The sequence below is a fragment of the Nuphar pumila genome, chromosome 5 (assembly GCF_984573655.1).
Source record: "Nuphar pumila chromosome 5, dmNupPumi1.hap1.1, whole genome shotgun sequence".
Taxonomy (NCBI): Eukaryota; Viridiplantae; Streptophyta; class Magnoliopsida; order Nymphaeales; family Nymphaeaceae; genus Nuphar; species Nuphar pumila.
In genome coordinates, this window is record NC_143253.1 from 103517959 (window position 1) to 103534195 (window position 16237).

General features: G+C 36.1%; 1 long non-coding RNA gene across 5 annotated transcripts in view; it reads left to right on the forward strand.

Annotated features, from left to right (window-relative positions):
• The first annotated feature begins 2846 nt into the window (after window positions 1-2846).
• Window positions 2847-16237, forward strand: part of LOC149837977 (uncharacterized) — a 30926-nt gene continuing 17535 nt past the window's right edge. For 3 of the 5 annotated variants that reach the window (XR_016432145.1, XR_016432146.1, XR_016432147.1), the window contains exons 1-3: window positions 2847-3068; window positions 3192-3267; window positions 10262-10359. This is a non-coding gene — a long non-coding RNA (uncharacterized LOC149837977). The remainder of the gene's footprint in view (window positions 3069-3191; window positions 3268-10261; window positions 10360-16237) is intronic. The other 2 variants (XR_016432148.1, XR_016432149.1) reach the window with 2 other exon arrangements.

The window sequence follows — 16237 nt, forward strand, 5'->3', positions numbered from 1 at the left end:
TAAGAGTTAAGCTTATCATCCACTTTTTCCTATCGATGTCGGGTCTCTCGTTGTACAATAATAAGTGTTGTATTTCGATGATTAATGTTCTTCCGCATATGCAGGCCATCGGTCAGAAGATCTTTCAGTGCGCCACTTATGATAAGTTTTTCTCTTACCTTGGTCTGCCGCTTCAGCTCTCACGTATTCCATCGGCTGCTTGAAACGACACTCTCCAAAAGGTTCAGACTAAGATTTCGACCTGGCAAGCCTCCTACCTTTCGATTGTCGGTAGGCTTACCCTCATCAAGCATGTTTTAAATGCTATGCTAGAAATTTTTATCTATGTGTTCCTTATGTCTATGGGGATCAATAAGAAGCTCTATATGTTATTGGTCAGGTTTATGTGGTCTGGGCAAGGTAACAATAAAAAATGTCACCTTATGGGTTGGGATTATATAAGGTTGCCGCAGAATAGAGGGGGATGGGGATTTTAGACTCCAGGTTAAGAAGAATTGTTCTTGTTGTTAAGCAAAGCTGGCTTGCGCACCAACCAGGGTCCCCTTGTGCAAACTTCCTTCTGGCTAAATACGGATTGGTGGAGTCTTTATTTGGGGGTCAACGCGCGATTAGGTTGCCCCTTTCGCACCTGCGTAGATTATGGATTCAAGCTTGGTCTGTTGTGTGTGTTGGCGAAGGTGACAACGTCACCAAAGCCAATTCTTTTGTAGAGCGATCACCCCGAATGACTCCTTCCGCACCAGAGCAACCTACCTTTCTCTCCTTTCGTCAGGTGTGAATCGATGCCCTGCGAGTATTATCTGGGGGCAAAGGTCCTCCTCCGAGAGCGTGCTTCCTTGCTTGGCTTATTCTGCACGATCGGTTGCAGACAGATAACTTCCTCAAGTCCATAGGTTTCTGTATTGTGAGTAAATGTGCTCTCTGCGAGGTGGCCGAGGAATCTACACTACACCTATTCTGGGAATGCTAGGTCTTTCAGAATATCTTTAAGGTTACCTGGAATAAGCCGATCGTGTGCGTGCACCAGGAGTCTTTCGATGTGGACCTCTTGTGGGACCCTCGCCAGTTTGTAGATGTAAAAGTTGGCAGATCATTTGGAGAACTTAGTTGCTTTCTTCCTGGTGGGCTATTTAGATGGCGCGCAACAATGATATTTTCAGGAGGAACCCGATTCATTTCAATAGTAAATTATATTATGGCAGATGTATACGTCTCGTTACGCATCTGTCTCCCTGATCTTCAGCGCCACTTGCCGCTAAGGCCTCCCCTGGATCCGGACTGATCGTCTCTGTTTCTATTTTGTATTTTGTGCTCTTTTTTGTGGCTTATGTGTTCTTTGTCGTTCTGGGTCCTGTTTGTTTTGTTTGCCGGTTTCAACGTCAGTTGAACCTGTCGTAATGTTGATATTCTTAGTTCGTCTCTCTCTCCACTACGTGACCCGCCCGTAAGGACAAACAACTTTATTTCTTATTCAAATTGAACAGAACAATAGAATATAACAGGCATAACATGTATGTTCTGCAATAACTTTAATGCATCCAATATTTGCTTTGATTGAACAAGAAGTTGTGATCTTTGTTTTTGCTTGATTTTTAGGTTTTGCGAATAACTTGGATACATGAATAATGGGTTAGGTAACTTTATTTTAGATGGTACAACTCAATTCACCCCAACATATGAGTGTTTCAACATGTTTATTATGGATTTTAGTTCCGAATATGAATCTCAAATTGGGTTGACATACAAAAAAATGTATAAAATTTGGGTAATTTGAGAAAAAAATAAGAATTGATATTTTTTGGGGTATAATTTTTTTAATAAATATCATATTGGATCTAATTACGAAAGTTTATCAAAATATTATAAATTTTAGCCTCTAATATGGATCTTAATTGGATTCAAGTATAAAAATATTTAAATTTTGGGTAATTTGATAAAAACAAGAATTCATATTTTTTATATATAAATTTTAAAAACAGAAATAATACATAAAACTTAAAATAAAAGAAAATAATCATAAATAAACCATAAATATAACCCTCAACTACAAGAAAAATAAATAATAAATAAACTATAAAATTAAATATAAAAAATGATAAGTCATAACCTTAATTAAAGAAAAACAATTATAATCAAATACAAGAAAAGCCTTAATCAAATTAATTATAATAAGCCTTGATTAAAGAAATTTGAATCAAAGAAAAAACCCAATCAAATTAAATATCAAAGGCCCCAATTTAAGATATTTGATTCAACGCCCTAATAAAAAAAAATTAAAGGAAAAAAGCTTTAATCAAATTAAATATCAAAAGTCATAGTTAAAGATATTTGATTCAAAGCTTTAATCAAAGAAATAAAAAACCTAATCAAACATAAGGAAAACCTAATATAAAAAAATAATTAAAAAAGAAATTTCTTATTTAGAACCTTAATCAAGAAAGAAGAGAAAAGAAGAACGAAGAATAATGGAGAAGAAAGAGGAAAAGGGAGACGGAGATAACAGGCCTTTCACCACAGGCCGCTGCCCATGGGGTAGAGAGAGAAATGGTCGGGGGTAGACCCGTTCCTCGTTCCAATTTTTTTTTTAATGGTGTACCCCGCTTAACAGGGGGGCGGAACAGCGAAACATAATTCCACAGACTCAGATTTGACCAGACTATAGGGGGGCGTTTGATAGCGCGTTCCGCCGGGTCCAACGTTTGATGGCGACGCCCGGAACGCGCTATCAAACACCCCCAGTTTGGTCGAATCTGAGTCCGGACCCGATACTTTTAATTCCGACCCGTTGACACCTCTTATTTAGCCTCGCCCTCTTCAAATACCCTCCAAACCCTCTCTCTCTCTCTCTCTTGCAGGTGAATGAAGATGGCTCTTCGCGTTCGTTGTTCGTCGCCTCCGAATACAATGTGTACAAAGTGGGGTTCAAAAACTATAGCCCTAACGCCCTATGATGGGTTGAGCACACCTGGCTAGCAGGGAGTGCGTGAAGACGTTCGATAGGAAGGTGAAGGACGTCAGATCAAACTCCATTGCTTCCAGGATGTACTCCACCGCTTTCACCAGTAAAGGTGTTTTCTTCGTTGCTGGATTTGTTTTTTCTTGTGGATTTTTTTGAATAATGTTAGTTATTAGGTAGCCTTCTGCTTCGCATTTGGTTTTGAAATTTAGGGTTTCCATTTGTTGATATGAAGGTATTGAATTCATCGATGGCGAGGCGTTGTCCGCATCGTTCGGAGATACAGAACTTAGCTCTGACGGATTCCAGTTGTGAGTAAACGAGGTGTTATTTCTGGTTTTCTTTGTGGGGTGGGTGGGTTTCTTTCGTTATTGTGTTGTGGAGAATTGGAAAAGGTGCGTTTTTAGATCATAATCTTTGTTTTGGCTCTGAATCAGTTTTCTAGATGCTATTAAAGGCGTGGATGGTGTTTGTTCTGTCCTTTATGATTGCTATAAGCATTTTCTTATTGTGATGTGTTAGTAAAGAGAACGGGTGGCTGCTATGGGGTAAACAGCAGGCCTTGTGGCTTAAGTGGGTTAGGTTGGGCTAGTCGCTTACTTTTCGTGATGACCAACAAGCGTTAAGATGATTAAGACATATTGTTAATGCATCTTTTGATGTTTCCAATATGGGTGAGGAATGCACTTGGCTTGACTTACTAAACTGTTTGTGCTCATTCATTTGATAAATGAAACAGGTTCAAGCTCAATTTTAGGCTTGGATAAACAACGTGAGCTCGAGCCTGAGTTTGAGGTTCATTAAGAGCTCAATCAGCTTGTTTAAGATATAAACACACTTAAGACGTGCACACACACACACACACATATGGATGTGCATACTCGTATCAATTACTGCAGTCTCACCTACCCATTCATCTTACACGTAGATGAGCCATGTTTCACATAGTACAAGTCATATTCTTTATCCATCAGCGTGGCTGTGAAAGACCTTTTTATGGTTATACTTGTATGCAATCTGGGCTGTTTATTTTTAATTTTACTTAAAATATGCTAATATGTAACATTATTGGTTCATTGTATGTTATAGAGTAAACAAACCTTGATAAATGCAACTAATAATTGCTCAACTGGAGGTTTCCAAGCCAAGGCGAAACTTGGGCTGCTATCTCCTTGTTTTTGACATGGCATTTTATCAGCATTATGTTATGTGGTCCCCGTATATTAGACGACCCAAAAATATGCTTGGCCCAGCACTTTTTAACTTTCCTAATTTAGGCTTATAGCATTTTGTGTATTTTGTTGCTGTCCCATCTTGTATGTGATGAGTATTGGTAACCATCCATCTGCCAATTCAATTTTGGGCTTTAATAGTTTGTTCACTAGCAGAGTGCCTTTGTAATTAGCAGAGCATTATATTGGCCAGTAAATTGCATTGTTCCTTGAGCATGCATTGGCTTTGATTCCTTGCGTCATGCTGATTTCTTGTCTTACTCTTTTATAATGACTTATGGTTTCATCTTAGAGAACAAAAATGGCAATGGAATTAGTAGAATCAAGCTTACATGATTTACGTAGGCGAACAAAAACATAGTGACCTTATAAATTACAAAAGCTAATATGGTGCTCTAGTATTAAAAGTGCTTCAAAATGTTACTCTATGCGGCCAAAAATTAGAGAACAATTGGATCATACTTTATGTTATTATTGTGAAAATATCTCAAAAGAGATAACGTGCAAAATAATCTCCACCTCCACAAAGGGATATGTGCACAAAGGCACACAAATACTTAGAAAAAATTGTACACAAGGTACAAAAAGAGAGCACAAATTCTAAAATATAAAGAATTTTATAGAACAATGGAGAACAATGTTCTAAGCATTGAATTACATTTAAGAGGGGGGTTCACCCCTATTTATAAGAAAAAGGAGACCGTGGAGGGGCTTCCACTAGACGTTGGATCCCCTCCAACGGTCAGAAATCTAACCATTGGAGGGGTCCAACGTCTAGTGTTGAACCCCCTCCAAGATGTTGTCTAAGTCAACAAACGGAAAAACAAAAAGAAAAAAAAAGAAAAAACAAAAAAGAAAAGAAGGAAAAAGATTTACAAACATATTCACTAATGTGAATATGCATAAAAAGTAGAAAAAGATAGAAATACCCCTGGGGTTACATGACGAGAAAAATAAATAAATAAATAAATAAATAAATAAATAAATAAATATATTTATTTATTTAACACCCTCTCTCAAACTTAGGACGCAATGATCGAGAGTTTGCCGAGAAGAAAGTTGAATCTAGGAGAGCAGAGTGCCTTGGTGAAAAAATCTGCCAACTGATATTTTGAGGTCTTGTAAGGAAGATCTATAACTTTTTGCAAATACGCTTCTCTAACGTAGTGACAGTCCATCTCAATATGCTTTGTGCGTTCATGAAACGTGTGATTCTTAGCAATGTAGATTGCACTCTTATTATCACAACATAACTTTGTGGGTCCTTGAATCTGAATCCCCATGTCTTGCAGCAGTTGATGAATCCACACAATTTTTATGATTGTGGAAGCTATGGCTCGATATTCTGCTTCTGTGGATGATAGAGACACCTTTTGTTGTTTCTTGCATCTCCATGAGATCAGGGATTCACCTAAAAAATGCAAAAGCTTGTAGTGGAGTGACAATTATTTAGGTCATCTCCCCAATCAGAGTCAGTATATGTAATTAAATTTAACTCAGAAGATGAGGAAATATAAACTCCCTTGTTTAAAGTTTCTCTTATGTATCTGACAACTCAGAGAACGACGCTCATATGGATGAATGTAGGAGCATGTTCAAATTGGCTTGCAATATGCACGACATGAGAGATGTCTAGCCTTGTGATGCTAAGATACATTAGAGACCCCACAAGTTGCCAGTAGGGGGTGGGATCCTCCAAAGATATCCCATCATCGATTTTTATTTTTGATCCCACAATTTCAGGGGTCTCACATATTTTATCGTCACTAATACGTGATCTGTCAAGAATCTCACATGCAAGTTTAGTTTGAGACAAAAAATAGCTTCTATGAGAGTAGGCTACCTCGACACCAAGAAAGTAAGTTAGATACCCCAAGTTTGACATTTCAAACCTTTCTTTTAAAGTGGTTTTAATGCTTTTGATGCCCTTTATGTCACTACCTGTTATTAACATATCATTAACATAGAGCAGTAAAATCACAATTCCTGCATCTGACTTTTTGACAAACATAGCAGTGTCTCTGTAGCATGAAGTAAAACCATCTTGAACCATTACTTCATTAAATCGATCATACCACACTTTAAGGACTTGTTTTAAACCATAAAGCGCTTTTTACAAATGAAGGACTTTTTCCTTTGGTACGTCCATACCATGAGGAGCATCCATGTAAACTTTTTTATTTAAAAAAGCATTTTTAACATCCATTTGGTAAATGTTCATTTTTTTAATAGATGCAATGGTGATCAAACATCTTACAATGACCATTCGTGCAATAGGGGCAAAGGTTTCTTCGTAATCGATGCCGTATTCTTGACTTTATCCTTTTGCAGTAAGGTCGACTTTATATCTTTCAAGAGTGCCATCACTCTTGGTTTTGACTTTAAAAACCCATTTGCATCAAGTTCATTATCCATGGTATCCCTCCACTCTATCCTTTTCTTAACTTCTTTAAAATTCCTAGGTTCTTGATATGAGTGAATGACACTAAGACATGCCCTATGTTATGGAGAAAAGGACTCATAGGATATAAATCTAGAAGGATTTTTCCTAGATCTTTCGGTTCTTCGAGAATGGTTGGAAGGTTCATTAGAGTCACTATACTTTTCTATTGCACTTCTAAAGGTACTTTTATTTCGATGTGTATAGTTAATTGGTTCAACTATCATTTCTTCTTCAAGTTGGATGGGTGGTGGAATACTTTCACTTATATCCTCATCCTCATTTAATTCATCATTGCTAAAAAAATCTTCATTTCTAGATAATAATTCAAACAAAAAAGAGTAATCAGCGTTATCTTCATTAGTTTTGTGTTATTCAAAACCACTTATATTTTCTAAAAAGGTTACGTTTCTTAAAACATATAGTTTGTCATTTTTAACATCATAACACCTAAAACCTTTTTGTGTTTTCGAATATCCCAAAAACGCACAAGGAATAGCTTTGGGAGATAGTTTATCGTTCTTGTCGGTGAGGACAAAGCATTTACAACAAAAAATTCAGTCTATTGTAATCAGGTTCTTTTTTATACAATGTTTCAAAAGGGGATATTTGATTCAAATTTTTGGATGAAAGTCGATTTATGAGGTAAACCGATGCAAGAGCTGCTTCGGCCCAAAATATTTTTAGAATTTTTTGAGAAATGAGTAGGGTCCTTGTAGTTTCTATTATATGTCTATGTTTTCGTTCGGCTAATCCATTTTGTTGAGGTGTTTTGGGGCAAAACCTTTGATGGACAATCTCATTATTTTCAATATAACTTTTGAAATCATTTGAAAGATATTCTCCTCCGGAATCGGTTCTAAGCATTTGTAATTTACTATTGAATTGATTTTGTATCATCATATAAAAAACCTTAAAGGTAGAGAAAACCTCATGTTATGTTTGAGGAAGTATATTCAACTATATCTTGAGAAATCATCAACATAAATAACATAATACGAAAACCCTCCCTTTGACACAATGGGTGCTGGTCTCCATACATCTGAATGCACAATTTCAAAAGGCTTAGTTGAAAACATAGTTCTTTGTCCAAAAGGTAGGTTTCTAATTTTACCAAGAATACAATCTTTACAATTGAAGTTGTCTTTACATAAAGTTTTAGCAAAATGTAAATACGAAAGCTTGACAATATTTGGATGCCCATGGCGTTTATGCCAAACATTTATATCTTTATGTTGGACAACATTACAAAAAGAGTGTTTTGGAATTTAAAGAAATTCCATAAAGTATAAATCTCCATTCTTAGAGCCTTCCCTAATCAACTTTTCGGACCGGCGATCCTGTATCCAACATTTATTTGATGAGAATTTGATATCACGCTCGTGCTCTGATAGTTGAGAGACGAAAAGCAAATTTAAATTTAGTTTTGGGATAAATTTAACTTTAAGAATAAAAAAACCTTGTTTTTCAAATTCTCCAATTCCTTTTATTTCAAGAGAAGCCCCATCTGCGGTAGAGCTGCGGTAGAGACAAAAGAGGGTGACAAATTTTTTGAGTATTTAGAAAGTGCACAAACATTTGGAGTCATATGAAAGGATGCACCCGAGTCTAAGAGCCAAAGAGTCTTACCGGGAGGAGAGAAGGTGGTCATGGCGGCTCCGAAAACGGATCCCTTGAGGAGAGGTTGAAGAGCTTCCATGATTTGATTTAGAGACAAAGTGGCATTGTTGGAAGTTGAAGGTCTTTCCTCGTTTGGTTGAAAAGTTGTAGACATAGCCACCATCTTTTTCCATTTAGGACAAACCAGTTTAATGTGTCCCGGTTCTTTGCAAAAGTGACATATGGTTTTACTATAATCTCTTCTTTCATATTGCCCACCATTTTCTCTTCCTCCTTGATTTTTGTTGAAGTGAGGGGGTTTATATGTTTTGACATTATTCTCCGGTCTTGAAACGGCATAAACACCCTCATCCTCATCCTTGGAGGGAATGACCATCACACTTAGATTGGTTTTATTTATCCCCAATCTAGTTTCTTCTCCACTTAGTTTGGTAAGCACATCTTCCAACGAAGGAGAAGAGAAAGAAGACAAAAGTGCGAACCTTGTTTGTTCGAACTTGGGTCTAAGCCCATTTAAAAAAGTGAAGAAATGATCTTCTTCTAATTGTTTGGCCCTCAATTCAATTGCCTCTCCGCTCCATTTAGGTTCTTGTAGAGCAAGTTCATCCCAAATAGTAAATAACTTGACAAAATATTCTCTAACAAACATTTCCCCTTATTGAAGAGTTAATGCCTTCTTTTGGAGATAATCTTTATGGGACAAATCTCTTGAAATATACATTCTTTCAAGATACTCCTAAACTTGAAAGACTTTCTTGAACTTCAATATGTTTGTATTTATTTTTGTTTCAACGGAAGAGAAAAACCATGAAAGAATTTTGTAGTTTTTTATCTCCCATTCTTCATGCCTTTTGTTGTATTCTTCAAAAGCTTTTTCTCTCTCTTCACCATCTAGAACCTTTATTTCACCCTTCTTAATAATGGTGATCTTGGGTTCGGGAATGGTTTCTTTGACATATCCCGAAAGACCTTTCCCTTTAATGTGAGCCTCCATATTTCCGGTCCAAACATGGTAGTTGGAGTGGAGCAATTTAATTTAAAATCGAGTGAGAAATGGAACTCTTTTTCACCCATTAGAAAGGGAAGAACGAAAAATATATACGTACCACAAAAAGACTTTTAAGTCTTACTTTTTGTAAAAAACCTTCCAAAATATTGAGGAAAGAGAAGTCCCCACTCCAATCACCAAGAAGCTAAAGACACGCTTTTTGAGGTACTTGCAAATACGAAGAATCACACAATCTTCGAACTTCAACTTTGCTCTAATACCATGTGAAAATATCTCAAAAGCTATAATGTGCAAAATAAGCACCACCTCCACAAAGGGATATGTGCACAAAGGCACACAAACACTTAGAACAAATTGTACATAAGGTACAAAAAGAGAGCACAAATGCTAAAATATAAAGAATTTTATTGAACAATGGAGAACAATGCTCTAAGCATTGAATTACATTTAAGAGAGGGTGGTTCACCCCTATTTATAAGAAAGAGGAGACCTTGGAGGGGCTTCCACTAGACATTGGAGCCCCTCCAACGGTTAGAAATCTAACCGTTGGAGGGGTCCAACGGTTAGAAATCTAACCGTTGGAGGGGTCCAACGCCTAGTGTTGAGCCCCCTCCAAGATGTTGACTAAGTCAACAAAACGAAAAAACGAAAAGAAAAAAAAAGAAAAAGAAAAAAGAAAAAGAAAAGAAGGAAAAAGATTTACAAACATATTCACTAATGTGAATATGCATAAAAAGTAGAAAAAGACAGAAATACCCCTGGGGGTTACATGACGAGAAAATAATATATATATATATAATGATAGATACATATATGTATATTTATCTCTCTTTATATATATATAAATATATGTATACAAAAGAGAGATACAATTTCACAATTATTTGGTCAACTTGCATAAGCACATGCATCAAAGTCTAGTTTTGATTTGCCAGTAGAAAAAAAGTAATATATCTGAATAATTTGGTGATTGATGAACGACATAATGCTGATACTTGTGTTAGGTTTCACCAATTTGGCAGGTGACATGGGCTTGATATTAGCTACAGTTGATTCTTATGGTCGTGTGATAATGTCCAGATGCGGGATGCTGGAAGCCAAGGTAGTGCTTTTTCCTGTCCTTTTTCCTACGCTCTATATTAGCAGCTGTATAATGAGGACATTTTTAAGATACCCAGTGTATCCATGTTGACACTGGTATATCTGGGTGCTGGTGCTGGTGCTGGTGCTGGGTTCTTCCAGGTACTGCCACATAGATGCATATTAAACTATGCACAGAACACACTCTATGTTTCTTGAATATTTCAAATGTTCCACCTTTTTTTTAATGTTTTGGTGAAGTTCTCTAATTGCATTGCACGCCTGCACACACAACACAACCTAATGGCACTCTTGCATCCTTCTTTTGGAAAACAACCATATTGTGTCAGCCAATTGTATCATATCACATGCTGCTGCCCATATATACGTGACATAGATTACCAAGTTCTTTTTTTATCATATAAGGATTTTGGGTTTTATGGACGGAAATAAGTATGCATGGGGTTTGTGATATGTGAGACATATAAGTGAGCCACTCCCCGAGTACTGCTCACTGAAGGATTACTGAGTAAAGCTCTCCTTGGTAGAGTTCCGTATGAAGGGCCTGTAGTTGATCTCCTTTGTGAGTATACATCATTTAGAGTTGTGCCCTATGCCCATCTCTTGGGGAAATGACGGAAAATTCTATTATACATGGGTTTTCAGTTGTAACAAGTGTCATATAAAATTCTGCACCTAAACTCATATACTGAGGTTTTGTATTTTGGGGCCTCTTCCCAATATAGATCACCTGGATGTTTGACAATGTATGTGCCCCTCGGGGACATAACGCGAACAGTCAATGGACCACAACATTTGTGGACATTATCAAGCCTGTGTTTTACATGATTAATGCTATGTTGCATGTTTATCATGATCTTGTTTCATTATTTTTTCGTTCGTTGCTTTTTTATCTTTTAAAATTTGTTATTGATTATACACATTTCAATGTGTAAGTTGGTTGATTATTTAATGTATACTGTCATGAATATGGGTGGTGGTAAACGGCCACAGTAAGCCCTAAAGTATGATTATGAAACGTGTATCTTGGGAGAACTTGGTTGATTATTTACTTTTTGCAATTTTTTGTTTTTAATATAAAATTTTAGCAAAAACTGATTCAAAACAATTTGATTTGGGCCAATTTTCTGAATCTTTTTGAAAAATGACTCGGTTCAAAAAGTGATTTTTACAATGTTGGCTTATTGAGATCTCATAATATTCTTAAGAATGTCATCATATTTTCCACAAAGCTTCACGGAGCTAAAAAATGGGTTAATTTGTTGTTAGTCCATAATCACAAATAATATCCCCCGGTAAATTTCTTGCAATTTTATTTTGATATACAGTGAAAATCCTATTCCAATCACAAAACATCTAAAATATGGCTTACTTTGAAATATATGGCTACCTATGTCACATGGGTGCGGGGGTGTGGCACTTTCAAAAAACTTGGGTGCGGCAAAAATATAAAAAATTATATATATATATATATATATATATATATATATATATATATATATATATATATATATATATATATATATATATATATATATAGACACACACACACACACAACAACTACGCCTTCATCCCAAAACAATTGGGGTCGGGTGTGTTGACTGCACCTAGGGTCAGGTTGACCGCATCGGGTGCGGGTGCGACGCAGGTGCGGCACCTAGTTGGAGAGTCCCTGTGACATAGATGGCTACTTTGCCATTGTGTTTTTGATGATTTTTTTAATATCTCATCATCATTTGTTTCTAATGTTTAAGCATAAATATACCAAACTTTTCTTATTAAACTTGTAAAATAAGCTTGGCATGCCAACTGTGAACATTAGGTGTTCATTGTGGCTTGAATCATATTTGTTCGTTAACTAGTTAGATATATTTTATATTGTTATTGCTTACAACTTGGTTCAGACTTAGCTTAGTAGTTTCAGAGTCCAAATCCCATTATCTTTGGCTTTTAAATATTTATTATGTAAATGAGTCCGTTTGATCTCAGCTCATTTAGCTCTGAATTTTCACAATCTTGACCTCGGCTTGGTTCATCTCGTCAAAAGAACAAATTGAGTTTGAATACTTTCAGCTCGTTGTACTCATTTGCCAGAAATCTCATCAAATACAAGATGTATCATGGTTGATCCTAATCCAAATTTGAAGCTGGAAGACAAACCTCAATCCTATTAAATGCATTGTATCATAATCAAATCATGGGATTTGGTTGAAAAGTTGAAAACATGTATTGAACATGCAAAAAAGGGATCAGATTTAGTCCGGATATGGATATAGACTCCACAATAATGTTGATTGGATCCGAGTATGTATGTGAAAAGAATCCCAGATTTAAGTCAGAACCTTAGTCACAGGGATTCGGCTAGCAGGGTGCGGCACCGGGTGTGGTCAACCTGACCTTGGGTGCGTTGACCGCACCCAGGGTCATTTCGGTCCATTTTTTGGATTTTTTTTTAAAATTGCCCTATGAAATGGGCTGCGGAATTTAAAAAAAAAATCTTGTGGGGGAACCCCCGGACCCCCTTCTGTATATATATATATATTTTACATTTTTGCCCCTGCCACACCCCCGCACCCCCGCACCCATGTGACATAGGTTAGAACTAAACCCAATCCATTTCACCTGTACTCTGAGAAGACTGAGATGGTAGTTCAGAAATTTACCTAAACGTTAGGGCTAAATATAAGATCGCCCTAACTATAAATCATCCCTTTAGGGCGACCAAACACTTCTATGGCCGGCCTGTTACCCTCTTTTCCAGCGGTAAGAAGCCATTTTCGGGTTAGTTTTTTCAGCTTTTTTCCCTTTCTATTTTTCTCTCATTTTCTTCATTTATGCATTTAAAAAGTAATTCAGATGGTGCATTAGTGGTCAAAAGCTGTGCCTAGGCTCTGCCTAGACTGCCTAGGCGTAGGGCCACCGCCTAGGCCATAAGGACATAGTTGTTAATTTTTTAAATTTTTTGTCTCCTTTCTTTATTTTTTCCTTTTCTTCTTCCTCCCGCCCCAAAAATTTTCTTTTTTTGTTCTCTCATTTTCTTCTTCTTTTGATTTTCTTTTTTACCTTATTATTTTTTTCTTCTTCCTCCTTTCACCCCTTCGGCGTCTCTTTTTCTTCTTATTCTTCTTCCTTTTTCCTTTTATGTTTTTTCTTTTTCTTCTTCCTCCTTTCGCCCCTTCACTCTCTTTTTTTTCCTTGTTCTCCCTTTTTATCTTTTTTTGTTCTTTTTTATTTTTGTCGTTTACATGTATGCATGCGCTTTTGACACACAGACATATAAATTCTATTTTTCAGTTATCTCTCTCTCTCTCTCTATATATATATATGAGAATGGGGGTTCATCCTATCCTCTTTTTCTTTACGTCATCCTTAACTTAAGGCCCTCCAAATATGAAAGTTTTAGGTGTTTTATGCTCAGTTTGAACCATTAGATGTGTTTATCGATACTTATTTATTGATATATAAGCTTTGTTTCAAATTTATTTGATGTAAAAAAATGTGAACATTTTATCATGAAATTTTAGTAAGATATCAACTAATGATTTTTTTTACCTCTTTAAAATACACATCTGAGCATAAAGATGCTTAATCAATTACATGTTCTCCATTCAACAACAATCATACACACATCTGACGATTCAGATCGAGTATAAAACATCTAAAAACTATGATCTTTGAAGGGTCCTAACAGTGCCCTAATGAAACAAGGGCAGAATAATCCCCATTCTCTCTCTCTCTCTCTATATATATATATGTATGTTTGTATGTATATAGTGTAATCGGATGGTGTGCCCCAAGTTTTGGTGTATGTTCAATATTATGCAATTTTATGAATTTTGTGATATGTTACACTGAATTACACACTTCATCCATAGTGACAATCATATGTTTGTTACTAAATTTAAATATTTATTGTAATATTTTTGTTTTTCTTGATGTTTTATTTTTTTGGTCCCGTTTAGGCCTACTAGTCCTTTTAGGTGTCTTCCGCCTAGGCTCTGACTAGTGTTTTTGACAACTAAGGATGATGCGTTTCTCAAAAATGATTCTCTTCTTGTTCTTTTTATGTGATCCGATGTGCACTTTTGTGCTAGGTTTAAGGTTTCTTGTGTACTACTGGATCTAGTTTCATGGTTGATAAGGAGTTTCTTAGATTTGGGGATTAGGGTTTGTTAAGATTTCTGTTGCACAAGATGGATTTGGGGTTTAGGGATTGTCATACATGCTATTGTTTGCTGAAACTAGCTATATCCTTTGGAAAAATAGTACTTTTATTATTATGTTTTCTTTTAAAATATATGTGGTGTTTACTGAACCTAGTTTTATTAAGGTTTATAAGATTACAGTTTTCCATTGTTTTCTTACTCTTGATGCGATGTGTTATTGCCTTTTTACTCTATTTTTTCCTTTTACATTTGGTTTTCTATTTTGTTTTTGTTGCTTTGGTTCCTTTTCTTGGATTCTTTAATGAGTTTTAAAGCAGCTCTGAATGCTGGGTTGTGGAATGCAAGATTTCTCGGTGCCCAATGATGGAAAACTTAATTGCATTGGAGCGGTTGCATTGGTTTTCAGCTTGATCTTCTGCAAATCCATTCTTTCTTCTTCTTATGATGCTTTTTGTTCCTCCCACTATCCTCTTGGCTTCTTTTTTCATACCCTTAGTCTCCTCTCTATGCAGAAGCACTTGTTGAACGCCTTTACAATAGCCGTCGATGAATGATTAATAGCTATGAGATCTGAGGGCATTATCAAAATGCAACTTTGTTTTGTTTTATAGTTTAAAGAATTTGTTTGTGGGAAACAATGTATACAATCTAATAGTTTTACTGGCTTCCTGGACCATAGTAGCCTATGTCACATGGGTGCGGGTGCGGGGATTCGGCACTTCCAAAAAACCCGGGTGCGGGGGTGCGGCAGGGGCAAAAATGTAAATATATATATATATATATATAAAATCCACTACTCAATATGTTCAAATCAATTAGAACTATAGTTTTCTATAAAAAAAATGTACATGAACAAACAACCTATTTCACGATTTCTGGTGTGAATGTTACCATCACAGTATAATCATCTGGAAAAACCAATATCCAGTAAAGCATAGCACAGTACCATAGTGTATCTAAGAAAATAAGTTGTACAGGGATTAAATATGCAACACCCCTTGGACCCACGTGTGCCAAAAATACCTACAAATTCCCTATGTTTTAGAATATCCATAAACACACATAGATTTCCCTTCTAATAATTAGGGGTGTGATCAGTTACAATCTATATTGCAAATCACAACATATGTTTTAATACTTAAAAAGATAACTCCTCGACATTTCATGTTCATCACATTTTAGGTACCTTAAAATCTCATACTATCTCAACCAATATAACTCCTACTTGCATCCAAATGTACAACACCATTCATTACACAATTATGATGGGATAAGAACTAAGCAAGTGAGAACAACTAATAAAACATATCCTTTGCTGTAATGCAGGTGTTGCAGATAGATTTTCGACCATGGATAAAAATGCAAACCCGCAATCATACACAACTATACTTTGAGATACAAAAGAGAACACCGATTAGTTGAGGCAAATCATAAACATTTTTTCAATTTTAATTTAGGATAACTAAATCGCAGATTTCTATTCATGGATTTCATACAAGAAGAAAAAAATGTTTTGTTGCCGGTACTCAGTCCGTGATTTCAATCTTCGAGTTTTTTTTGGGTCCATAGCAGCCGAAATCCCCAAATCTGCCGATTTGGGGTTTACGGCAGCCCTTAAAACTCCTCTTTTGATTTGGGGTTTAAAGCAACCGAAACCCTTAAATCTTGCCGATTTGGGGTTTTCGGTAGTGTAAACACCCCAAATTTTCCTC